Genomic DNA, 27,969 nt, shown 5'->3' with positions numbered 1-27,969 from the left:
CTCCAACTCCAGTTTAGACTTTCTTTGCAGGTCCCGACGGCGACCGCGACTCCCTCGACTCCAGCTTCTCCGATGCTGGTGGATTTTTGCACCAACATATGCCATGACATGTACACGACCAGATGTGGCATACTCGTAGTGAGTAGATACCAATCTGATCCAGGAGAGAATCACTGGAAGGTTGTTAAAACCATCCTGAAGTATTTAAGAAATACTAAGGACCAGTGGCTTGTTTATGGTGAATCAGACTTGAGACTTATAGGGTTTACAGACTCTAGTTTTCAGTCTGATCACGATGACAGCAAGAGTGTGTCAGGATTTATTTTTACCCTTAATGGTTGGGCTATCTGCTGAAAAAGTTTCAAGCAACATACAGTGGCTGATTCAGTTTGCGAGGCAGAGTATGTCGCTGCATCAGATGTTGCCAAAGAAGCGGTGTGGCTGAGAAAATTCATCACCGAGCTCGGAGTAGCACCCTCCCTTGTTGGTCCAGTTCTGCTCTATTGTGACAGCTCTGGAGCCATAGCTCAGACGAAGGAATCAAAGGCACACCAACGAACGAAGCATATTCTGTGCCGCTACCATCTCATCCGAAAAATCATGGATTGAGGTGACGTCGACCTTCAGAAGATCGATGGAAAGGAGAACCTGGCCGACCCATTCACTAAAGCCATTGCGGTGAAGGAGTTCGATGACTTCAAATCGAAGATGGGTATTAGATACTGCACCGATTGGCTTTAGGCCAAGTGGGAGATTGTTGGGAATAGTATCCCAAAGTCAATTGTCAGCCTGTTGACGGTTGTGCTCTTTGTTGTATTAGTATATAAATTATAAATACATAAAAGTTATTTTGGTATTTTTCATCACAAATTGTCATCTTCTAATGAACTCCTGAGTTGTGGTAAAGTCCTTAGGACTATTTAGACTCGACAAAGGAGGATTTATCGTTTAGTCCTTAAACCTGTTCGCGACCAAATGATACGTTGTTACCAAGGACAATAATATTTATCGAGCATAGGTCGTTGTGTGCCATATAGGTTGGTTATCCCCTTAACCAAGGAGTGTGGAGACACTGGTATGGCATACAGGTGAGATGTAAGGGTACATCTGCACTGAACGTGACCGACTCCAGAGCTATCTCTGCGGTCAAGATTTGCTCCGATGGGATATGGGTATAAATGTCCCTCCAACCTGAGACCACCACGGTGACTTGCAAGCAACTCACTGCACTTAGGCACTGGACTATCTGAATTTCTAATTCAGTGATGGAAGGCTGTTGGGTGTAGTCAACTACTTGACTTGTCGGTGCGTATGTCAAGATGGGATTGACCACTCCAGTTCAGGAGCTATGTACAATCATATTTCAATTTAGCAAAACCTTGATCAGGGTAGTCCTAGTGAAGAGTCACAGGACTGTTTGAGTTGAGCACGACTCGGATGATCTAATCAGGATTGACAGTTTAACCCTGAGTCATCCTAAACACAGGGGTCAAAAGGGATGAATTATACAGTAACCATATTCATGTAAGTTCTGAGTGTTACGATTATGACTATTCGACCTATCCGGATGTCGGATACCATTGATAGATGGTCACTTTGATTAGTACAGGAATTGGTTCCTGTGCTACCGGCTTAGGTTCGAACCTGCGGGGTCAAACACATTAGAAGTTTCTATCTGATCTGATGGCTGATGAAGAGTCCTAATGTTCATGGACTATGAGTCCTATGTGTCTGAAACTCTGTGATCGAGATTCAGGACTCTCTGATCATGAGTCCCACACATTTTGGGTACCGGGGTCAAGAGTCCCACTGGTTTGGGACTCTTCGATCAAGGTTTCATATTGATGAACTTTGATATCCGATTGCCCATCGAATTTGGACTCAATATTTATGAGAGGTTTAATTAATGATTTGATCATTAATTAACTCAATTTGATTAAATAATTATTTTTGGATCAAGTCCAATTGAATTGGATTCAGTTGGGTTTGACTCGATTAGGTTAAGAGTTGACCTAATCGTCGAGATGGTTTGATTCCTGATTTGATCAGGGGTTGGGCTTAGTTAATTTCTGATTTAATTAGGATTTTATTGAGCCTAATTAAGCCTAATTAAGTTGAGTTTAATTTAGTCTAATTGTGCTTAACCTATTTAGATTAGGTTGGCTCAATTAGGTTGAAACCACCTTGACCTTTCTCCCTACGCCACCTCACTTCTTTTGCGCATATTTGAATTCACGAGAAGCAACTTCTCGTGCATTTTCTCCATGTAGAAGGCATCCCACACCCACCCTTGTGTGCCAATTATCTGGATAAAAATAAGTTGGTTGGCCATTCAAATTCAAAAGAAAGTTTGAATTTGAATGAGCAACCAACTAATCCATGCGCCATGCTCTTATCTTGTGCGCCCCATATTTTACACGAGAAAGTGTTTCTCGTGTAAACTCTCCATGCACAAATCAAATCACGCCCCTTCTCTTCTCACACCCAAGTGGATAGGGATGAGTTGGTTTTGCATTTGAATTCAAATTTGATTTGAATTCAAATGTGCAACCACTTATCTTTATCCTCTCACGCGGATAAGACACGTTCGAGGTTGTTTTAAAAGGAGGAGAAAGGTGGGACATGCATAGAAATTTTTGGAGAAAAAGATTGGGGTGTGAGGAAGCCTTGTGCAAAAGTAAGAAGTCCATATCCTTCTGAGAGAAAAAGAAAAAAAAGAAAAAAAAAGTGGGCGCAGGGTTTCCAGTGAGTTCCTTAGGGTTTCAGCCTGGGGTTCAGGAAGTGAGAAGGTGAGCTACGAGTGTCGTGAGCCCATCAAATTTTAGAGAGATCTTCAACATCCTCTCAAACATGTTTGCTGATAATCTAGAGTATCTTAAGAATTGGCAGACATCGATCGAAGGAGTTCGATCAGCATCAGCCATCAAAAGGGCTCTACAACGAGCTAGCACTCGTGAGGAGCCGATCAGACCGGGAGCCTCATGTGGATGATTTACAGAGGCCAAACACCCTATGTGGCTGTATCACGATGATCAGACTCTTCTGATGGTGATCAGATTGCGATGATCTACTACCCGCACAAAGGTATTGTGTTCTGAACACAGAACAGTAAAGTGTTTACTGTTCAAATTTGAATTTTAAATTTAAATACATGCATGCTGTATATCATATTTAGATCCTAGTGTAAGATAAATATATGTTAATTAATTAGATTAATTAATATTTTCTACTATAAAATTATAATTTTGAAAAAAATTTAAAATTATCATTTTACCCTTGCACTAAATTTCGCTTCACAACGTACATCTAGCCATAACTGAAAGAAAAACACAAGACCTCAATATTTATGAATTGATTGAGTCTAAAAGCTTGGACTTTAGTCTAAAGATTCTCTCACTATTTTAATCGAATTGGTAGCCTTTATCTCCAATCTGAAGAATTATCGTAATTTCTTAGTAGGTACTAGAATCCACACAGACTGCATACAAGCTCGAGGATGGCTTGATCAACCCATATGCATCTATGGGTAGGTTCTCAACTAATTATTTCTTCAAATAATTTTTAGTAATTAATTTTACCCCAGATTTTATTTCAATAAGCGATGAGCCTCCATTAAAAGTTCTAGTTAGGTCAAACCATTAATATGAACCTACTCGGTATTTCTAACTAATGAATAATTAGGTTCGAGGATGGCTCGATCAACCTAACCATCATCGATAGTATAATAGAGTCATCATATGATGAATGATAATTTTATCATTCAGAGAGAATACCAGACAGATGGTGCCTGCAATGTCAATCAAAAATAATAGACCCATTATCATTCATATTAATGGGAGGCTATGATCTAGTTATCCCCATAACTAGCTCATTTTATGGACCTAATAATTTAGAGGATTTAAGAATCAGTTTAGAGAAGAGATGAGAAGAGATCAACTAGTAAACCACAATCCTCCCACTGACTTCACTAAGTCATTGAATTGAATCAGGTTCATACTAGTTAAAATGGCACCTAGATCAATCACACTGATCAATCTTAATGGTATGGGTCAACTCGAATCACTTAGCAGTCTAATCAAGACATAATTCATCAAATTGACTAGATAAGTGAGATCGGTGGGAGGGTCTGCTAAGCTTGCCTTAGATACTATCGAAATGGCCAGGTAAGCCGCTCTCAATTAAAAACCATCGGTCGAAATGCCAAACTTACCTTAGACACCAATTGATTAATTAGTTTCGATTTGACCAACCTAATGATTCAGGTTCAACCACTGAGCCATAATCAAGGTCCATTTGGTCTAATCAAAGATATAAACTTGACCATCTACAACTATTGTATTGGTTCTAGAGAAATCCTGATTTAATCTAATTCAACATTTGGTTAGATTTAATCAATTTCTCTAGTTAGTCCATTAACTCTTTGATTCTAACCTTAGGTCTAACCCAATTAAGAGGAGCTGATTTGAGCTAACCCATGTCTCATGTTTTATGTAATGTCATTAGATCTCAAATCATAATTCTAGATCTAATCAACTCAACACTTAATTCTCAATTAAGTTTTGCATCAACATGGTTAAAGTTATGGTTTGAAACAATTTCATCCTTTCATTTTGTAAATAATTTACAATAAATTTTATGCAAAGATTTTTTATTCTAAAATTGGATCGACTCATTCAACATTGAGTTGGCTACATATAAAAACTAGGTTGACTCAATTCAAAGCTGGGTCGGCTTAGTAATTGTGCAAGTACGATTCAAAAAATTTTAGATCTGAAAATTCTTGCATAATACTAAAATAAAATCAATCATAACACTTTTAGATCATATCTAAAACTTTTATGATTCGAGATTTTATTTTATCTTGATTAAAATAATTTAAATCATATAGATTAGATGTCTTATTTTTCATACAACTTTGTATCACATACAACAAACCTAAGGTTTCAAGATCTAGAATTTTGCAGAAAGGTAAGTTCTTCCTTTCGTATTTTTCTTCATGAGATCTAATCACATGGCACCCTTATACGTCATAAGAGCACCCCATAAAATGGAAAGAGAGGATCTTTAAACCCTTCTTGCTCCTATGACCGGATAGCCTGGTGATCAACCCAATCCAAGTACTTGCTAATAAGATCATCTAATCTAATCACATATCATATATGCATGAAATTAGATCTAATCTAAATTATATCATATCTGATTATAATCTTAGATCATATCTAAATCAGATTATAAACATCACATGCATGATATAAAATCAAATTTTCTCAACAATTAGCACAAACTAGGACAATCTTTTTACTGTAAGGGGTAAACCCTAGAGTAGGACAACCTTATGTCAGTTTGTGTGATCAACCATTAATTAAATTTAGATCAAAATATCACATATCAGATCTAAATAAAATTAAATTTTAGATTTAATATGTACATAAATCATGTCATAACAAACCTAGTCTCTAATACCACTGTTGGGATGCGTAGGCGATTCATGCATGTATTTTGAAATTTTTTCAAAAAAATTATAGCAGAACATAATTAGATTAATCAAATTAATCTAATATGCATATGATCTAATTATCAAATCAACTTACTCTAGGGTCTACATCATGTTATGTTGCATATAAAATATAAAATAATTCGAAGATAAAATCAGCATGCATGCATATGAGCAGTAGATCACATCTACTTCTAATCTGAGTTCAGAACTCCATACCTGATCATGGATTGATGATCTCTACTACTGAGAGGTATGGTGGAGAAGATTCTTACTAGTTGCTCATAGCCACATACACATCCGGCCTCTATGAAAAATCTACTTGAAGCCCCTATCTGATCGATCTTCTCGGGAGTGCTAGCTCGCGCAAAGACCTTCTTCTTTGCTAATCTAGATCCTTTCTTCAAATCTCTGAAATCTTTTTAGTAGTTGAAGATGGACTTCTATAGGAGATGAAGAGGTAAAAAAAAAGATGAAGAAAAAAATAATTTCTTTTTTAATTTATTCTCTCTTTCCAAATCTTTAGAACCAAAAATCTGAAATTTAGATTTTTGTGCACACCCCAAAAGAGAGGACCCTCCTCTCTATGTTTCATACTATGAACTATGCCCAAACTTTCACCACATGAAGATCTCTCTTTTGTATCTTACACATACAAAACAAACTACAAAAGCCCCTTTTATAGGCATATAAAGAGGTGGGGTGAAGAGTCCTAGTGATCCTGGACTCTTACAGGATTCTACTTCCCTTCATAATTCTACATCCCAAAACATGCCAAAAAAATATGGGACATTCCTTTCCATATTTTTTTATGGAAAACTAGTTCTCTAAATGATCTCTCATAAAAAATATCCTCAAAATATCATACATATTAAGAGAAAAAAATTTATTGGCATGGAGAGGTTGATCTAGATGAGAATAGATTCTCCTGATAAGAAATATTTTGAAATCTAATTTTAGAACTTTATTTTTTTCAAAATCAAAGTATATTTAGATATTAGATAGATAAGGGAAGAGACTCTTTGGTGTTAAAAAATTTCATATAAAATAATTTTGTGCATGGAGATATATAATGTGCAAACTGGATTGGCGCATGGAGAAGAGTCCTAGTCCAATAAGGACTCTAAGTTTCTTTATTTGAATCCAAACCAAATAACATCTGGTTTGACCCAAATAAAATATATGAAATCCAATCTAATTAGGTTTATAAATTTTTAATCAAATCTTAATCAAATTAGAAATTGATAGAACTATAGTCCTGATCAAATCAGGGATAATTCTCTCTCAGCGATTAAATCATCTTATAACCTAATCGGGTCAAACCTAATTGAATCTAATTCAATTAGATTTTATTTAATCCTCTTTGCTCAATCAAATTAAGCTAATCAGTAATTAATTAACTCTTCATTAATTCACTAATATTTGATGAATTAATTTGTTGTAACTTTTGCATAAGGTTAATCATCAATCGAATTGACGATTAAGCCTTTTGTTGCTCCTTGAATTGATTTTGATGATTACAAAGTATTTGAGAGGATTACTAATGATTTTAGCTTGAAAAAAAAATTATTATTTTTTAGGAGCAAAATTATAATTTTATCAAGTCCTAATTTGAAAGCCTCAAGAGCAAGAACATAAGATTTATGATCTATTGGAGAAAATTTTATAATTTTTGGATGTATATTTTGAAAAAAAATAATATTTATAAAATTGAGTCGACCCCATGAGTCGACTCATGTCAAATGGGACTGAACGGCATGCTATTTTTTGGCTGGCATACCCAATTGAGTCGACCCTATGAGTCGACCCCTGTACATGAGTCGACCCTATGAGTCGACCTATGTTGCTGTGCATGTCAAAATTATAGAACAATCATTTTCTATTCTGTGCCACAGTAGTCGACCCCATGAGTCGACTCATGTGTATGAGTCGATCTCTACGACGAAAAAACTCCATAACAGCTAGTTTTTCAGCTCGTTTTGGTGTATTTAATGCTCATTTAATGATCTCCAATGGCTCTAAAACTATTTAGATCACTCTCCACCATCATTTGAAGCTATAAAAGGCACTTAAAGGAGAAAATAAATAAAGTTTTTCAAGCATTCATTTCAACCCTAAGCAAAGAGCCTTCTTGAAGTTAAAGAAGCTTTCATTTCAAGTTCACCAACCCCTCAAGAGCTCATTCAAGTCTTCAACAACCTTGAGGAGAATCAGAAAAGCTTCTTCATTATTGTGTAAAGTGTATTTAAAGCTTTATTTGCTCATTAAAGGAGCTACATTTATATTTTCATGTGATTAACTGTTATACTCTATTTTTAAGTTGATTTTTAGTTTTGGAAGGATTTCAAAACCTGGAAAGGTTGATCTGAACCTTGAATCGGATTGTATTGAATTGGCTTGTACCCAAAAAATAAGTGTTCTAGCTTGGGATAGCTAGAGTCAGAGATACCAACATTGTATTCTTATTGAATACGGTTTAGTAGATTTGAATTCTCAAGTAGGAGCTTGGGGAGTGGATGTAGGTGCAAAGTTGGCACCGAACCACTATAAATCTTGGTTGTTTATGGTATGCTTACTTGTTCTCTATCTTATTTTCTTTTCCTTCTTGCACTCTTGCATCTAATATCTTCACTTTGCTTCAATCACTCACTTCAACTAACTTATCTTTTATTACTTAATCCTTGTGGTTCTAGATTAATTTTAAATTTTTAAAAACCCAATTCACCCCCCCTCTTAGGTTGCATAGCTAGGCAACAAGTGGTATCAGAGTCTGGTGCTCTAGCCCTACTTTGATTTAACCATCAAAGAGCTAAAGATCTATGGCAAATCAAGTTGGTGCTTCACTAGCTGAGGGGCAGTCCACAAACCGACCTCCATCTTTTAATGGGTCAAATTATACCTATTGAAAAGCTCGGATGAAAATCTTTATTCAAGCACTTGACTATGATATATGGAGTATTATAGTAAATGGACCACACACACCCACTAAAATAATTGATGGTGTGGAATCAACCAAATTCAAAAAAAAATGGGATGAGATTGACAAGAAAATGGCTCAACTTAATGCAAAAGCCATGAATATTTTATATTATCCTCTAGATGCTAATGAATTCAATCGTATTTCAACATGCATGTCAGCTAAAAAAATATGGGATAGATTAGAAGTAACTCATGAAAGAACTAATCAAGTGAAGGAATAAAAAATTAACATGCTTGTACATAAATATGAACTCTTTAAAATGGAGCATGATGAATCAATAACTGAAATATTTACTTATTCTACTGATATTATTAATGGTCTAAAAAGTCTTGGTAAGTCTTATTCTAATAGTGATCTCATGAGAAAGATTCTTAGTTCTTTACCAAGGACTTGGGAGGCCAAAGTGACCGCAATCCAAGAAGCCAAAGATCTGAATATCTTACCCTTGGAGGAGCTTCTAGGATCACTAATGACACATGAGCTAAGTATGAAACAACATCAAGAAGAAGATATCAAAAAGAAGAGGACAATCACCCTTAAATCCATTGCTCAACTTGATGAAGAATCCGGTGATACGAAAAATGAAGAGCAGGATGAAGAAATGGCCCTCATTACTAGAAAGTTTAAGAAGTTTCTGAAGAAAAGAAAAAAAGGAATGAGGAAGAGGCCACCTACAAAAGGAGAACATAGCAAAGAGAAGGATAAGGAGCAACCCCTTATTTGTTATGAATGTAAGAAGTTTTGACACTTTAAGTCTGAATGTCCACAACTTAAGAAGGGTCCCAAGAAGTACAAGAAAAGGCTATGATGGCTACATGGAGCGGAAGTGATGAGTCAAGCCCTGAAGAAGAAGATTCAAATGAACAAGCCAACTTGTGCCTTATGGCACATGAAAATGAGGTAAACACTGAAACTCCAATGACTTTACCTTTGAAAAACTTTATGAAGCATTTTATGATCTAATTGATGAACTAGATAAGCTGGGGGTAAAGAACAAAGAATTAAAATCAAAGAATCAATCTTTACTACAAGAAAATGAGATTATTTCAAATAAAAATTCAATCTTGTCTCAAAAAAATCTGAACTTAGAAAATAAGATTGCTAAGTTAAAATCAATGGTTGAAAAATTTACTTTAAGTTCAAATAAACTTCAAATGATACTTGATAATCAAAAGGCCATTTATGATAAAGCCAGTCTTGGATATAACCCTTTAAAGAAACAAAAACTTCTGAAAAATATCTTTGTAAACTCATCATGCAATAAGTTTTCAAATATTACTTGCTTTAAATATGGTAAAGTAGGACACAAATCTTATACATATTTTTCTAACAAATCTGAAAATTCTAATGTGAAGAAAATATGAATTCCAAAAGGAACCATTGTGACTAACCAAAGAGGATCCAAGAAAACTTGGGTACCTAAAGTCAAAACTTGATTTTTGTATGTAGGTGTGTCTTGCATCCTAAGGAACAAATCAAAAATGGTATCTTGATAGCTGGTGCTCAAGACACATGACTGGTGATGAATCTCAATTCATCACACTTGATAGTAAAGATGGAGGGATGGTCACTTTTGGAGATAATGGCAAAGGAAAGATCATCGGTATAGGTAACATTGGTATCACTCCCTCCAAGTATATTGAAAATATTTTATTAGTAGATGGTTTGAAATATAATCTATTAAGCATCAGTCAATTTTGTGATAAAGGATACAAAGTCATTTTTGAATCTTCATTATGTATAGTAACTAATCCTATTGATGAAGGTATTAAATTTGTCGGGCATAGACATGGTAATGTCTATATGGTAGATTTGAATGATCTTTCCAAAATAAACATGCAATACCTATTATCCTTGAATACCAAGATTAATAAGACTAGTTGGCTTTGGCATCGTAGGCTTGCACATATTAGCATGCATTCACTTTCAAAATTTATTAAAAAAAAATTGATTATCGGTTTATCCAAATTGAATTTTGAAAAGGATAGAATTTATGATGCATGCCAACTGGGTAAACAAATAAGAGTCTCATTCAAATCTAAAAATATTATTTCAACTTCTAGGCCATTAGAACTATTGCACATGGATTTATTTGGACCCACTAGAACCACTAGTCTAGGTGAAAAATGATATGGCTTTGTGATTATTGATGATTTCTCTCATTTTACATGGGTCTTCTTTTTGGCACATAAGAATGAAATTTTTCATGTGTTCTCAAATTTTTATCGAAAAATCACTAATTAAAAAGGTTTTTCAATTCAAAATATTCGAAGTGATCATGGAACTGAATTTAAAAATCAAGATGAAAAGTTCTGTGATGAAAAAAGTATTGACCATAACTTTTCAGTACCTAGGACATCCCAATAAAATGGGGTAGTAGAAAAAAAAAATAGAATCCTAAAAGAAATAGCCTGTACCATGCTATGTGAAAGCAACCTCCCAAGATATTTTTAAGTGGAAGCAATTAATACGGTATGTTACATATTAAACCGTGCTTTAATTAGACCAATTTTAAAGAAAACTTCATATGAGCTTTGGAAAGGAAGAAAACCAAACATTGCATATTTTCATATTTTTGGTTGTCGATGTTTTGTTTTGAACAATGATAAAGAAAGACTAGAAAAATTTGATGCAAAATCTGGTGAAACTATTTTTCTTGGTTACTTCTCTTCTAGCAAAGCTTTTAGAGTTTTCAATAAAAGAACTTTAGTAGTAGAGGAGTCAATACATGTTGCTTTTGATGAAACTAACGATCTTCCTTCAAGGAAGAATGAAGGTATTGATGATGCGGATCCTCTTATAGAAAAGATGAAGGAGATCACCCTAAAAGACTCAACAATTCAAAATGAAGAAAAACATGAAAACAAACAAGAGGATGAAGGTGAAGAACAACAAAAACAACCTCAAGGCTCAAATGATCTACTTAAAGAATAGAGGTATGATCACAATCACCCCAAAGAATTGATCATTGGTGATCCTACACATTGAGTAAGAACTCATTCCTCTCTTAGAGATGCATACAATCATTTTGCATTTGTTTCTCATTTTGAACCTAAAACTATAGATGAAGCTGAAAAAGATTACAATTGGATAAATGCAATGCAAGAAGAACTTAATCAATTCGAAAGAAATAATGTATGGACTTTAGTATCACGACCTAAAAATTATCCAGTAATTAACACAAAATGGGTATATAGAAATAAACTGGATGAACATAGAATATAATTAGGAATAAAGCAAGATTGGTTGCAAAGGGTTATAATCAAGAAGAGAGAATTGATTTTGATGAGACCTTTGCACCTATTGCTAGATTAGAAGCAATTAGACTTTTACTTGCATATGCTTGCTTTATGAATTTTAAGTTATTCCAAATGGATGTCAAAAGTATTTTTCTAAATGGATATATTGCTGAAGAAGTTTATATAGAATAACCTTCCAATTTTGAAAATCATGCTTTTCCTAATCATGTTTGTAAATTAAACAAAGCATTATATGGTTTGAAACAAACACCTAGGGCTTGGTATGAAAGGCTAAGTAAATTTCTGCTTAATAATAGTTTTTTAAGAGGAAATATAGACACAACCTTTTTTAATAAAAAAAATCAAGATGATATCTTAATTATATAAATATACGTTGATGATATTATTTTTGGGTCTACTAATGAAACTCTTTGTCAAGATTTTGCTAAGCTCATGCAGGGAGAGTTCGAGATGAGCATGATCGGAGAACTTACATTCTTCCTCAGACTCCAAATTAAACAAACAAAGGAAGGAATCTCCATCACTCAAAGCAAATATACAAGAGAACTACTCAAAAGATTTGGAATGGAGGGTTCCAAAGCAATTGGTACACCCATGAGCCCATCATGTAAGCTTGACAAAAATGAAGGAGGTAAAAATGTAGACTTAAAATTTTATAGAGGCGTGATTGGTTTTCTATTGTACTTAACTGCTAGTAGACCAGATATTATGTTTAGTGTATATCTTTGTGCTCGCTTTCAATCAAATCCAAAAGAATCACACTTAAATGCAGTTAAAAGAATTCTTAGATATTTAAATGGTACACAAACTCTAGGACTATGGTATTCTAAGGACTCATCAATTGACTTAATAGGATATTCAGATGCCGATTTTGCTGGATGTAGATTAAATAAAAAAAATACTAGTAAAACTTGCCAATTCCTTGGAGTTAACTTAATCTCTTGGTTTAGCAAGAAGCAAAATTTGGTGGCACTGTCTACAATCGAGGTCGAATACATTACAGCCGGAAGTTGTTGTGCTCAAATCTTGTGGATTAAGCAACAACTTAAAGACTTTGATATCAAACTCAATAAAACTCCCATAAGATGTGATACCACTAGTACTATCAATCTAACTAAAAATCTAATTCAGTACTCTAAATCAAAACATATTAAAATTAGACATCATTTCATAAGAGAACATGTTCAAAATAATAATATAATTCTTGACTATGTACTGAGAAACAATTGGCTGATATTTTTACCAAGGCCTTAAGTAAAGATAGATTTTATAAAATTAGAAGAGAACTAGGAATCTTTGATCCATCAGCTTAACTATCTCTCTAATTCCAAGTTCTTAATGCCAAAAATTCATTAAACTAAATTTGTTGAGCTCAATTCTCATCTCTTCTTTTCTCTTAAAAGCTTAAAACTGTACTTCACATGATCAATCTCTAGGTAGACACTTTTTCCTCAAAGTTTTAGATTTTTTCAAATTTTTTCATCATTCTTATGAATTTTTCTGTGCCATAAGTCGACCCCCAGGGTCGACCCTAAGGTAAACTTGTAATTCTGTCAAAACCCTTCGGGCACTCTCTTTTTATTGAGAAATTTTTTTTGAGCCGACTCAGTCCTTTTTCTTCTTCCTCCCACCGAACCAAAAGCTCTCCCTCTCTTCTCCCTCAAACCAAAGATTTCTCTCAAATCTCTCTTCCCACTGATTTTTACCTTTCAAATCACCCGTTTAGGAACCAACTTCCTCTCCTCTTTCTTTCTTATTTGGGCGATTCGAGCTTGCCCTAGATTCTACCTCTCTTCTCCAAACCGATGATTTATCTCCTCAAAATTCTTGCTTTTTCTTCTAAAATTCTTTTCTCTCTACCTCTCATTTAGTCTCCTAAGCTCCTTGCAAGTCTCTTTTGTCCAAATGGCTCCGAAAATGAAGCTACCATAGAGAAAAAAATCTGTTCGTGGGTTGGAAGAGACTGAGCGCAGAAAAAGAATGGCAGCTGAGCCCTCTCCTGCTCCAATCCCAGCTCCAGGTCCTACTTCAACTTCTACACAGTCCCCAATCAGTCCAAACAAGGTACCTCTCTCTGATCGAAAAGTGGAACCCAGGAAGAATATAGATTTCAAGTTTTTTGAAAAAGAAGGATTCTCTATTGGATCGAAGATTAAAAATCAAGGATGGGTGTTTTACTATTTATTAAAAAAAATTTATATTGATTTGGTCAGAAAATTTTACTTAAATTTGAGTTATTGCAATGAAACAGTAAAGTCTACAGTGAAAGGTGTTGATATTATTCTTGATCTAGTGCATTTGGGACAAATCCTGCACTTGCCTTGTGAAGGCTATACTAATATGGAGCTCCCAATCAAAGAAGAAGAAATTAATGTTACCTTAGGGAGAACTTTTACTGAAAGTTTGAATAAATTAGAAGCAAAAATTCTTTCTATTGAGATGAGGCTGTTACATCACATGGTAACCAAACTATTTGTCCCTAGGAGTGGCAGACATGACCTCTTATCTGGTAGGGATATTTGCATCATGTACCATGTGATCACCCAGACCCCCTTGAACCTTCCTGCTTTGATGTTTGAGGCCATGAGAGAGACCCTGAACAGGTCTAAGGCTCACTTGCCTTATGGTATGGCACTCACCCTGGTCTTTAAGACGTTCGGAGTCAGTTTTGAGGGGGAGGCAGTTACTAGGTTATCTCATTCTGACACCATCAACTGCCACACACTGTACCATATGGGTTTTTCAAAGACTGATGGCAGTTGGTCAAAGGGTGTCAAGGAAAGAGCAGAGGAGCCAGCTGAGGAGAGAGTAGAGGAGGAGAGACCGTCTTCATCTCCTCGTGATCACAGAGCATCTCCTGATATTTGGTTTGTGTCTGATCATGAGACTGATCCCTTAGAGTTAGTGAGGAGGCATGCTTCAGTTCCACAATCAGGGAGCAGGGTACATCCTTCAGAGTTCAGACTTGCAGATGATCAGATTGAGCTGATGTCCCAATGTGTTGCCTCCATTTTATCTCAGCAGTTTGCCACCTCAGTCTTTGCTCAGAGGTCGATATCTCAGGATGACTCAGACCAGACTTTGATCCCTCACATCTCTACTATTTTTTAGATGCTCATAGCTCAGTCCGTACGACTTGAGGAGCTTGAGGGAGGTGTTCTGAGACTGACGGGTAGACTTCTAGATTTGCAGGGATAAGTTTTAGCCTTAGCCCATCTCCAGCCGCAAGAGAACATCATGGAAGTTTTAGGCCGATCTGCAGAGGTGGCTAGACTTCAAAGAGTTTTAAAGAGTGGATTTGACTTTTTGAGGAGAGAGATCAGGGGCTCCAGTGAGACTGTCTCTACTCAGATTGGTGCTTTGATGCAGTTCATGTCGAGAGCTTTGGAATAATTGGACACCATCAGACTTTCACTTCCAGCACAGTCTGTAGCTTTCCAGGCTCTAGGATCCTCTCGCCCCTCTACTCGTGCCGGTACTTCTACCCGTGGCCGAGGCAGACGTGGTCGAGGTCGTGCCTGTGGATTTGATCCTACATCTCCTCATCATATCTCTGACTCTTCAGATTCTGATCCCTCTAGCCATGATATCTATTAGATCTAGAATAGTTAATTTTTTTTTATTTATTTTTGTCTAGGATCTATCTTATGGCCTTTGTATTTTGTTAGCTGATTGACTCTTGGATAATTGTTATCCATGATTTTTGTATGATCTATGTATTTTAACCTAATGTATTCAGTCACATTTTGATATATACATTTTTTATGCTTTGAATTTCAATGAATATCTTTGGATTAATGTTTATGAATGGGATCAATTAAAATATTTTAATTATAAGATATGAAAAATGACTCATATATGTGTGATGAAATATCATGAATAGTAATATCTTCTAAATGAGCAAATTGATTTGTCTTTTATAATTGCTATAGTGAGGGGAGTAGAGAAATAAACAATGAAAGAGGGGGAGTAGAGAAATAAACAATGAAAGAGGGGGAGTAAAGAAATAAAATATGGTATCAAAAAGGAAGAATAGAGAAAATATGTCCTTTATGTTATCCTTTTTTTTTCTCTTCAAAATCTCTTAAGATCTTAATTGATGCTGTCAAAAAAGAGGAGTAGAGAATCAAAAATTGAGATCGAGCAATAAGCAATAGAGAAATAGAACCGAGATCAATAAGCAAAATTGTCAAAGCAAATGAGCAAAATTGTCAAAACAAATGTGTCAGAGAACCAAAATTGTCAGTAATTTTCAAAGCAAATGATCTAATAAGCAAATTTCAAATTGATCTTCAAACTACTCATGATGCATTTCATTCAAATAACTGGCTATGATATTTAAGTGATGCATCTTCATAAATTTAAAATTCATGTTCAATGTCTTATATATGTTATACTCTGCTTTTGCTCAAGTATTTTGTCATCATCAAAAAGGGGGAGATCGTTTCTCTTTGAATTGATTTTGATAATTACAAAGCATTTGAGGGGGTTACTAATGATTTTAGCTTGAAAAAAAAATTATTATTTTTCAGGGGCAAAATCATAATTTTATCAAGTCTTAATTCGAAAGTCTCAAGAGCAAGAATAGAAGATTTGTGATCTATTGGAGAAAATTTTATAATTTTTGGATGTATATTTTGAAAGAAAATAATATTTATAAAATTTAGTCAACCCCATGAGTCGACTCATGTCAATTGGGGCTGAACGGCATGCTATTTTTTGGCTGGCACACCCAATTGAGTCGACCCCATGAGTCGACCTCTATGCATGAGTCAACCTCTGTTGCTGTGTATGCCAAAATTACAGAACAATCATTTTCTGTTCTGTGCCACAGTAGTCGACCCCATGAGTCGACTCATGTGTATGAGTCGACCCTTGCGATGGAAAAACTCCATAATGGCTAGTTTTTCAGCTCATTTTGGCATATTTAATGCTCATTTAATGATCTCCAATGGCTCTAAAAATATCCAGATCACTCTCCATCATCATTTAAAGCTATAAAAGGTACTTAAAGGAGGGAATAAATAAGGTTTTTCAAGTATTCATTTCAGCCCTAAGCAAAGAGCCTTCTTAAAGTTAAAGAAGCTTTTATTTCAAGTTTACCAACCCCTCAAGAGCTCATTCAAGTCTTCAACAACCTTGAGGAGAATCAGAAAAGCTTCTTCATTATTGTGTAAAGTATATTTAAAGCTTTATTTGCTTATTAAAGAAGCTACATTTATATTTTCATGTGATTAACTATTATATCCTATTTTTGAGTTGATCTTTAGTTTTGAAAGGGTTCCAAAATGTGAAAAGATTGATCCGAACCTTGAATCGGATTGTATTGTGTTGGCTTGTACCCGAAAAATAAGTGTTCTAGCTTGGAATAGCTAGAGTCGGAGGTACCGCCATTGTATTCTTGTTGAATACAGTTTAGTGGATTTAAATTCTCAAGTAGGAGCTTGGAGAGTAGATGTAGGTGCAAGGTTGGCACCGAACCACTATAAATCTTGATTGTTTGTGGTGTGCTTACTTGTTCTCTATCTTATTTTTTTTTTCTTCTTGCACTCTTGTATCTAATATCTTTACTTTGCTTAAATCACTCACTTGCACTCTTGTATCTAATATCTTTACTTGCTTATGTAATCATCTAGCAATGATGACCCGATGTCTGGATAGGTCGAATGATGGCGAAGCAACATTCAAGAACCTATTGGCGTATGGTTACCGTATAATTCATCCCTTTAACCTTAATACTCAAGGATGACCTAGGATTTAACTGTCAATCCTGGATAAGTCATCCATATTATATTTCTATCTTTTTCAAATCCATCACATGGATTATCCAGGCCCAGATTTTGCTAAATTGAAATACACTGATGCATATCTCCTACTAATTCAGAGGGGTCAATCCCATATTGACTCATGCACCGACTTGACAAGTACTTGACTGTACCCAAAAATTTTTCATCACTGAATTAGAAACTCAGTTAGTCTGGTACCAAAATACAGTGAGTTGCTTGTAAGTCACCGTGGTGATCTCAGGTCAGAGAGACACTTATATCCATACTCTTCGCGAGCTACTCTTGACAGTAGAGTGCTCCGCAGTTGGTCACGTTTAGTGACGATGTACTCCTACATCTCACTTGTATACCATATCAGTATCTCCACAACATTTGGTTACGAGGACAATCAATGCATATGGCACACAATGACCTACACTTGATATCGCTATCATCCTGGTAATAGCATATCATTTGGTCGCAAACCAATTTAAGGACTACGCAATAAATCCTCGTTTATCGATCAAAGTAGTCCTAAAAATTTTATCACAATATAAGAGTTCATTAGAAGATGTAACCTTGTGATAAAAAATATCATATAATTTTTATTATTTATCAATTCATATACATTTATAATTAGCACAATCATCAAACGATTGGCTTTAGGACAACATTTCCAACAAAATGATCTTGATTTGATCAGGTCTATGGCTCAATTAATTTATTGATTTGATAGGATTTAATTGAGATTATAGGAGCCTAATTAGATTAGGTTCATCATATTTTATTTGGATCTAATTGGATTTGATTTGAAAGAAATCCAATTGGTTAAATTTTAGAGTCCCAGATGAATGGGACTCTCTCCCTTGCATCACCCAAAAGGTCTCATGCCTTTTCTCCCCACATAAAATTAGTTTGTGTATGAAAAAATTAGAAGCTAACCCTTCTTTTGTCATCCATTAGGGATAAGTTTTGATTGGTTTTGAATTGAATTCAAAATGGTTTGAATTGCAACCTAAAACCCTATCCCTATCTTTCCACACGTCAACTTCTTTTGAAGGTGCCCATTGTGTGCGAGAAAAGGAAGTGTTCTTGATTATTTTCCATGCTTAAATTTCTCTATTAAGTCCCTCTTTAAGTCAAATAATGGTGAGAAAATATTGGAGTCAAATTGAAATTCAAAATTATTTGAATTGCAACAAACTCCAGCTCTTATCCTATCTTACCTGGTTTGTACGACAACCATAAAAAGGCTATAATTTTGTGCACCAAATAGAGAGAGCTTTTCACTATGAGATACTAGAGAGAAAGAGGGGCCAAAAATCTTCTTTGGGGTATGAGGTTTGGGTGGGCATCTATTTTTTTTGGCATGAACAAAGGAGGAGACCGATCTCCTCTCAGGTGAGAGACCTAGAACTGTTCTAGGATTTTTAGATGAGGGAAAAATCAAAGAGAAGAGAGTCTTCATCAAATTTTTCTCCACCATCTAGCATCCTCCTTTGATCTATCTTTAATATCAAAAAGGTTCGAGGTGATTGAAGAAGGAGATCAAATTAGATCTGCCATCAGAAGCCGACTGCGCGAGCTAGCACTCCCGTAGAGGGTTGATCGGTCTGAGGGTTTCGTGTGGAGCATCCATAGAGGTCGAACGCTCGTACGACTGTGAGTGACTAGAGAGGACTTTTAGATCTACATTCTTGATCATAAAGTTCAACTATCCATGCTCAGATATTGGGTTCGGAACCCTAGAAGTAGTAGATTAGATCTATCTTACAAAATACTGTTTTAGGTTCACATGCTTGTTATTTTAGATTCAAATTTTTATGCATATAAATTCACATCATAGATCTGTTTATCAAAGTTTTAAGATCAAATCTCATGCATGCATTTGAAGATTAAATAGTTTAATCTAATATTCTTTCACCAAAAATTTTTGAAATGCATGCATGAAACCCCTACACATCACATCAATAAGATGCTTCACCCAAATCTTTCATGAAAAATTTGTTGGATAGCCAAGTTTTGACTGACTGAAGCATTGGGATATCATTCCCAATATGTAGTATGTCATCAACATATAATACCAAGAAGACTATAAAAATTTTACTAGTCTTCTTATATACACATGGTTCATCTATATTTTTTATGAAGCCAAACTCCTTGACTATCAAATCAAATCGGATATTCCAACTCCTCGATGCCTACTTTAATCTATAAATGGATCTTTTAAGCTTGCATACCTGATTTGGCCTCCCATTGGAGATAAAACCTTCTGGTTGAGTTATTTAGACCTCTTCCTCAAGGTTAACATTAAGGAAGGTTCATAGTCATAGTATGCTGCTATAACGAGTAAAATCCATATAAGCTTCAGCATAGCCACTGGCGAGAAAGTTTTATCATAATCAATTTCTTGCGTTTGTCTAAAACTTTTCATCACTAACCTAGTTTTGTAGGTTTCAATTTAGCCATCTGCTCCGATCTTCTTGATAAGTGGTATATTTTTATATTTAATGAAGGTATTATTGGTAATTTATGGTGCTAACATCTTCTTAAAAACCTAATTTTATGAATAAATTAGATTGTCTTGCAAAAATAAATAATTTTAAAAAAATATAAAATTAGAGTATATTTATGAAAAATAGATGTTGATTTAATTGAGTATCTAAGTATCAAAATATTAAAAAATTAATAAAAAAAATAATACATATTTTTTTCAATTTTTTAGACAAAAATCAGAGTAAAAATTGAGCCAAAATATCCTAAAAAATAAAAAATATTATCTTCGATTCATGGTGGACCGGCTGCTCGGTCCACAGAGTCAGGGCACGATCCAACAGGAACATTACGCGGTCCACAGGTATAGCTCATGGCGGGCGGAAGTCTGTTCGCATGATCCAATGGCCCACGTTCATCCCGACCCAGATCTGACGGTTCACATTAGTTGTCGGTTGAAAGAAGGACTTCTGGATGCAATCCGACGGTCAAAACTCAATCCATCACATGATCGGATGGCCAGCATCATTCTCAAGTTTGAATAGGAAATCAAAAAGCTGATTGATGGCCCAGACGCGATCCATCGCGAGATCTGACAGCTGAGGACATTTCCGACTGAGAATAAGAGAGAAATTACGTGATCCAACAGCCAGAAACCAATCAGAGGTGCGATCGGATGGCTATGGTTGAATCTAACTTTGATAAGGATTAAAATAGGGATCTTTGATCAGATTTGAGTGCTCCAAAGCTGATCTGACGGTCAAAAATAATTGTACAGAGTATAATACGATTTTTAAGTATTTTGAGACTCCTTTGGTGACCAAAAAAATATGAAAAATTTATCTGTAAATAGGAGACCCGAGAATAAGTGCAGAGAGAAAAAAAATTTAGAGAAAAAGTAAGAAAAAAATTAAAGAGCTTTAGGGATCAAATATTGGGAGATTATGGAGCTAGAGATCTTAATGCGTGGCTAAATCCCTTCAATCCAAGAATACGATGAAGCCTGTAAATGTATTTTTATTTTTTTTATATTTAATTTTTATGTAATAAAATTATGCTTTTATTTCATATCTTTTTATTTTTTTTTGAGATATTGATCCAGCCTACACGACCTATACCCTCTATTGGCGTACCGTGATCCCTGGATATGATACATGCTTTGGAGAGATAGATCGTAGTATGTTAGATTAAATCTTATATCTTGTAATTAAATTTAAATAGTTTATACTCTGATAGGATGAGCTATAATCTACTGATACAGTTTGTATTTCTTAGAGATAAGCTATGTTAATATCTTAATCACAAGAATTAATATTGCAACATAAGAAAAATAAATAAATAAATCTAATTTGCATGATGGATTTGAAATTTTTGGATTATTTTTCTGACTTATTTTCTTTCACAAATTAATTTATATTTGCAATTGAATTCTTGCTATTTTATTTTTATTTAATCCTTCTATAAAAAATTCTCTATTATTTCTTCTTAAAAAAAAAAGATAATCACCCTAAATCTCCATGAAAACAATCCCTACTCACCCTATCTATATAGTTTGAGTTGGTTTTTATTTTTGACCACCTACAATAGCGATCAAATTTTGGTGTTATTATCGGAGATCTAGGCATAATTAGTTTTTTATTAAATATTTTTTTTTAATCTTGTTCTTAATTTCTTTTTATTTGCTTTCTAATTTGCTTAGTTTCTTAGTCAAACTTATTTTCTTTCAAAAAAAAAACTCTACATTGACACCTCATAATCTACTTATAAAATTAGATACTTAATCACAAAACTTAAAAAGTGAAACAAATCAATTTATTCTTGACTAACTATCAAATTTGGTCATCTTTTCTTCTTGCATTACATAAGTCCATAAAACATCTTAAGGGCACAAACCCTAAACAAGATAAGGTGGGGATTTCATCACCCTTCCTTGGCCCACAAACCATCATCCTGCATATTGTATTAACCTAAACCTTAATTTAAAATCAATTAGATGTTGGCCCCTATGGACTCTTGAGCTTAATAGAACAAGGGATCCAAAGAGTTGGACCAGGTTAGGGTTAGTCAGTTTGACTGGTGTCTAGAAAAGTGATTCAGGGACTAAGTCTTGAAGGAAGGTGGTTATTTAATTGGTTCTGTTCGCTTATCTGGCCAACTTAGTTGGTGTCTAAGGAAAGCAACGAGAAGACCCCCACCAACCTTACACTTACCTAGCCAGTTGAGTGGCTAGTCTTTCACCTGGAGTACTCAAAGACAACCTTGACAGTTAAGAGTTGTCTAGATCTAGGATCACCCTTAGTTAAGATTGACTGCATAACTTGCTTGTTAACTAAATTTAAACTTACTCTTCTCTATCATCTCTAGATTTAGGACTCATCTTTAGAACTCTCTTCTCATCTATCTCTCCTTTTTCTTCTCTCTTCTAACTAAAAAAAAAATCATTAAAAATCTCAAAAGATTGTATCTTGAAAAAGGAAATTTGGTCGTTTAGTGAGAATTGATTCAAACTCTACCCTAATCCAAGAAAATTTTGAGTCCACAATAAGTGAAGTCAATCAACCTCAGGTCCTAAAAGATCTTTGCTATCCTGTTGGATCAGCCCAACCATCTTGTATCAGACTTCCCCAAACCAATGCAACAACTTTTGAAATTAAACCTCAAATCATTAACATGCTCCCTAAATTCACTGGTAATGAAGATGCATATATTTTTATTAGAGAATTTGAGGAAGTATGTGACACCATGAGAATACGCCAAATGTCAGATGATGCTAGTAAACTTAGGCTGATTAATTTTGCTCTCAAGGACAGTGCTAGAAAATTGTTATATAGTCTGTCTAACCACTCGATCACAACTTGTGATGGATTTGTAAAAACTTTCTTGAGAAAATTTTTTTCACATCATAAAATAGCTAAGTTAAGAAATGAAATTAACCAATTTTATCAATTTGGGGATGAGTCTTTCTGAAAGTATTTTGATCGTTTCAAGAATCTTTTAACCCAATGCCCGTACCATGGAATTGAGACTTGGAGACTATGCCAAACCTTTTATGAGGGACTAGATCCAAACTCTAGAATCATGCTAGAATCAATGTGTCAGGGCCAGTTTATGCATAAGGAAGCAAATGAAGCCCGATAATTCTTAGAGGACCTAGCAGAAAAGAGCCTATAGTGGGAAGCAACTAGGGAACCTACAAGAGGTGCTATGCACCAAGTATCTACATCCCTAGCTATAGAGGCCAAAATAGATACTATACTATGTAGGTTAGAGGCCTTAGAACTCAAGGGACACACCCAAGTGAACCAAGTTTCAACATCTACTTGCAATGGATGTAATGCCACAGACCACATCATGAAAGAATATCCCTTTTTGATGAACCCAACTGGGAATGAAGTAGCACAGGTTAATGCTACCTACTACAAACCTACAAATGACCCTTATGCACTAACGTATAACCCAGGATGGAGGAATCACCCTAACTTTTCTTGATCACAAGGGTCAAATCCCAGTAGACCTATCCTTAATCAATCTAATCAAAGACCCACTCAACCATCAAATTATTCACAAGGCTTCAATAATGATCAAAGGCTTAATGCACTAGAAAAAGGGTTAGAGATTTTAATAAAAACTACTTCTGATGGTATACAATTTAATAACCAAAAGCATAATTCACTAGAGAAAAGCCTTGAAGCCTTAATAAAAAACACAAACAATTTCATGCAAACCACGGGCCAACTTGTAAATTCAAACACCCAAGCCATTGCCTATCTAGAAATGTAATTAAGTCAGTTGGCTACCACCATCAGTGAAAGAGAAAAAGAAAAATGGCTAAGCCAACTTGAACCTAACCCAAGAGCCCAAATTGGTCAACAATCTCAACCTGAAGGTTGATTCAACCATGTAAATGCAATTGACACTTTAAGGTCTGGGAGATAAGTAGACAATCAGGTAGGTATAACTGAGAATCAAGAAGACCAACCGATTGAACCACAGACTGGTCAGACCAAGTCTGATGAGCCTGAATCAACAGAGGTTGATGAGTCATCCAAGCCAATTGCAAAACCCATCACTAGGTTCAAGCAAGTTGAGACATCAACCACCAATCCTTTAGCTCCTTTTTCAAATAGACTTAAGTCCAACAGACACTCAGCTCACATGGATCAAATCTTAAATATATTCAAATAAGTGAAAGTAAATATTCCTCTGCTAGATATGATCCAACAAGTTTCCACTTATGCTAAGTTTCTTAAAGACCTATGCACAAAGAAGAAAACCACTAATATTCCCAAGAAAGCCTTCTTGGCAGCTAATGTGAGCTCATATCTTTCAAGCCACATGCCAGTCAAGTACAAAGATCTAGGGTCTCCTACAATCTCATGTGTCATTGGGGAAACCATCATTGATAGGGCCTTGTTAGACTTAGGGGCTAGTGTGAATATCTTACCTTATTCGGTCTATGAGAAATTAGGGATAGGAGAATTAAAGCCTACAGAAATTATATTGTAATTGGTAGACCGATCAGTGAGAATCCCCAAGAGAGTTGTGAAAGATGTGCTAATTGATAGGGTCAAGATGCTGTTGTTAGGACACCGTGATTATCAATTAAATTCTGACTTCAATAAAAATTAAAAATATATAAAAAGTAGTGAGTCAGATCGAATCCATAGAGAAGATAGGATTTTGATTTGAGATCTTTGATTTTATAAAAAAAAAATAAAATTTTGAAGAAAGTAATTTAAGTCAGAAAATAAAAATTAAAAGTATAAAAAATAAATCGGATACTAAGATCTACTTACTAGATCCTAGCATCTACTTGCAATAAAAATAAAGAATAGAAATTTAAAAAGTATAAAAATAAATTGGTACTAAGATCTACTAATTAGATCCTAGCATCTACGTGCAAAAAATAAAAGACAGGAATTTAAAGTGTGAAAAAATAAATTTTGCATCAATTGAAATTAAAATTCAAGTACAAAAAATTTAAAAAAAATAATAAAATAAAATAAAAATAAAACTGTAACAAAGATCTGAAGTTGATCAGCTAAGTCTCATCGAAAAGATGGTTGATGACCTCTCCATCTTCTGTCATACTCCATAGAGCAAACCGGCTTCTCTTCTTCTTTTCTTTAGGTCCCTAAATCTATTTAATTTTTTTTTATTTTTTTTTACACTTTCTACTCAATTTTTTTTGCTCTCAAAGCTTATTTCCGAACTTCCTATTTATAGATAAATTTTTCATAATTTTTTGATAGGAAAAGGAGTCCTAAAACCCTTAAAAATTATATTAATTCTCTTAAAAATATTCCTGGCTGTCAGATGGAGCTTGAACAGCTCAGATCTAATAAAAAATCAGCCATTTTAATCTTATCAAAGTCGGATCAAACCACAGCCGTCCGATCGTGCCTGGGATTGGTTCTGGCCATCGGATCACACAAAAGAGTTTTATTCAAAGTTTGGAGTGATAATAGCCATTGGATCGTATGATGGATTACTTCTGGGCTGTCAGATCGTGCAAAAGAGTCCTCTTATAAACCGACAATGAACAGCAACTGTTGGATCTAAGTTGGATTGAATTTTAGCTATTGGATCGTGCCTAGGATCTTTCTCTTACTATGAACCATGCCTGTGGACCACGTAACTATTCCCATGGACCGCGCCATAGCTTTGTGAACCAAGCGGTCGGTCCATTGTACACCGAAGGCTATTTTCTTTATTTTTTAGGATTTTTTAGCTCTATTTTCGCTCCGATTTTTACCTGAAAAATTAAAAAAAATATGCATTAAATTTCTCAATTTTTTTTTTCATTTTGGTGTTTAAATTGCTTAATTAAATTAATATCTATCCTTTTATAAATATATCTAATTTCATATTTTTTTTAAAATCACTTATTTTTTAAGAAAATTCAATAAATTTATGAAATTATGATTTTTAAGAAGATGTTAGCATCATAAATTATTAAAAATACCTATAATAAATATAAAAATATACCACTTATCACACTCTCCAACTTGATTCTCTTCATTTTGGTATTTAAATTACTCAATTAAATTAATATCTATCTTTTTATAAATATATCTAATTTTATTTTTTTTCAAAATCATTTATTTTTTAAGAAAATTCAATAAATTCATGAAATTAGGATTTTTAAGAAGATGTTAGCATCAAAAATTATCAAAAATATCTATAATAAATGTAAAAATATACCACTTATCATACTCTCCAACTTGAACTTTGCTCGTCCTTGAGTAAAGAAAAAATTTAGAATTAAGTATCGTTTAACTTAAAATTTTAAATTTTATCAAATAATTTTCAAACGGATCACTGATGTTCAGTAGAGTGTGAATGAGGTATGTCATTGGGGTATTAATACTAATCAATATGAGAGTTAAACTAAGAACACTAAATTTTTTCTAGACTTTTTCAAATTATCCCTACCTTTATCTCCAAATCATTCACCTTTATATGGACAAATATATTGTTACTTCCATCCTTCATTTATTGATTGATTTTTTTTTCTCTTTTTTTTAAATATATGAAGAAATATATAGTTACTTTACACAAGCCCATAAGAAGTAAACTCTTCTTTAATGCTGGTAGAAAAATTTAGAAATACTCAAAAAAAACTATTTAAGTTCCAAACTTAATTCTTTATTGAGTTTTCTTAATACTTGATCCCTCAATATCTCACAAACTCTCTGATCTGTACATCAATTTTCTTTTAAAAATATTTGGTTTAACTTGATTCTTAAGTATAATCAGATGCTTAAATACTAAATACTAACTTACTTGGGAACTTAAAAAATTTTTTTTGATCTCTTCCCCAACTTAATCGACATTGTCCTCAATGAAGTAGAAAAAATGAAGGGTGCATGTAAAGAGAAAGAAAAGGAGAGATATCACCTGATCCATAAGTCTTTTCAAAACTGATTCTCCCTCTAACTTAGCCAAGATTATTTTCAAATCCCTACAAAAGACACAAAGCAAGACTCGATTATCCTAAACAAAATGAAAAAGAAAGCAAAGGCAAAAGCAAAAATTGAAAACTTGAAAACTGGATTGCCTCCCAAGAAGCGCTAAGTTTAGCATCTTCAGCCAGACCATACTGATTTTCTCACCTATCCCGTGTCGAATATTGGATTGACAAATTTCAATGATTTTGGATTGCCAATCTTAGAAAAATGGTTTAAAATAAATTTTAATATTTTATTACCAATCTTTAGAATATAGTTCACATCTCCATTCTTAATTTTAGAAAGATAGTTCACAAACCCATTCACAGACCCTTGTTTATCGAGAATTTCTCCTATTTGTTCTTCTAAAATGCTCATGAATTGAGTTTTTAGGTTAGGAGTTGAGTTCGATGCAATGGATATTGGAAGGATGTCATTTGATTCTAAACATGTATTCTCAAGTGTGACTGAGGATGATTTCAATTTTGGAGGGGATGGTGATTCTAAAGAAGAAGAACCGACTTCTAGGACTGAAGAAAATAAAACTTTTGGTGGATATATCTCAGGTAGCTCATCAGCTCTCTTCTCAGTATCAATTTTGGGCTCAAATTTTTCTATCGGGTTAGCTTCAGTACTAACCTCTTTTTTTAAATTTTTATTTTGACTAGCATCAGTACTGGCCTCTCTCGCCTGGTTTGAATATGGGTCTTTAAGAATCCTATTACTTCTAAGCTCAAAGATTACTTTATCATTTTCAAATTGAGGATTCTTAGGTTGGACATTGGATTGTTGACTAGGTCCAGGTAGCTGGTGGATGGTTAGGTTATTTTCAATATTTGATATTGATTCGTTTGGCAATTGACCTAGTTCTCTCCTCATGATAGATTCAGTTAATTGATCTATTTGTGCTTCTAGCCTGATGAGGGATTGCTATTGGGTCATGATCATTTGTTGAAGTTGGCTAAATCTATCGTCGGCTAGATTGGTCTGTTGAGGAGGTGGGCATAACGGCTGATTGTAATAGGAT

Source organism: Elaeis guineensis, chromosome 16, assembly GCF_000442705.2.
Source record: "Elaeis guineensis isolate ETL-2024a chromosome 16, EG11, whole genome shotgun sequence".
In the NCBI taxonomy this organism is placed as follows: Eukaryota; Viridiplantae; Streptophyta; class Magnoliopsida; order Arecales; family Arecaceae; genus Elaeis; species Elaeis guineensis.
Note: the sequence above shows the minus strand (reverse complement) of the source record.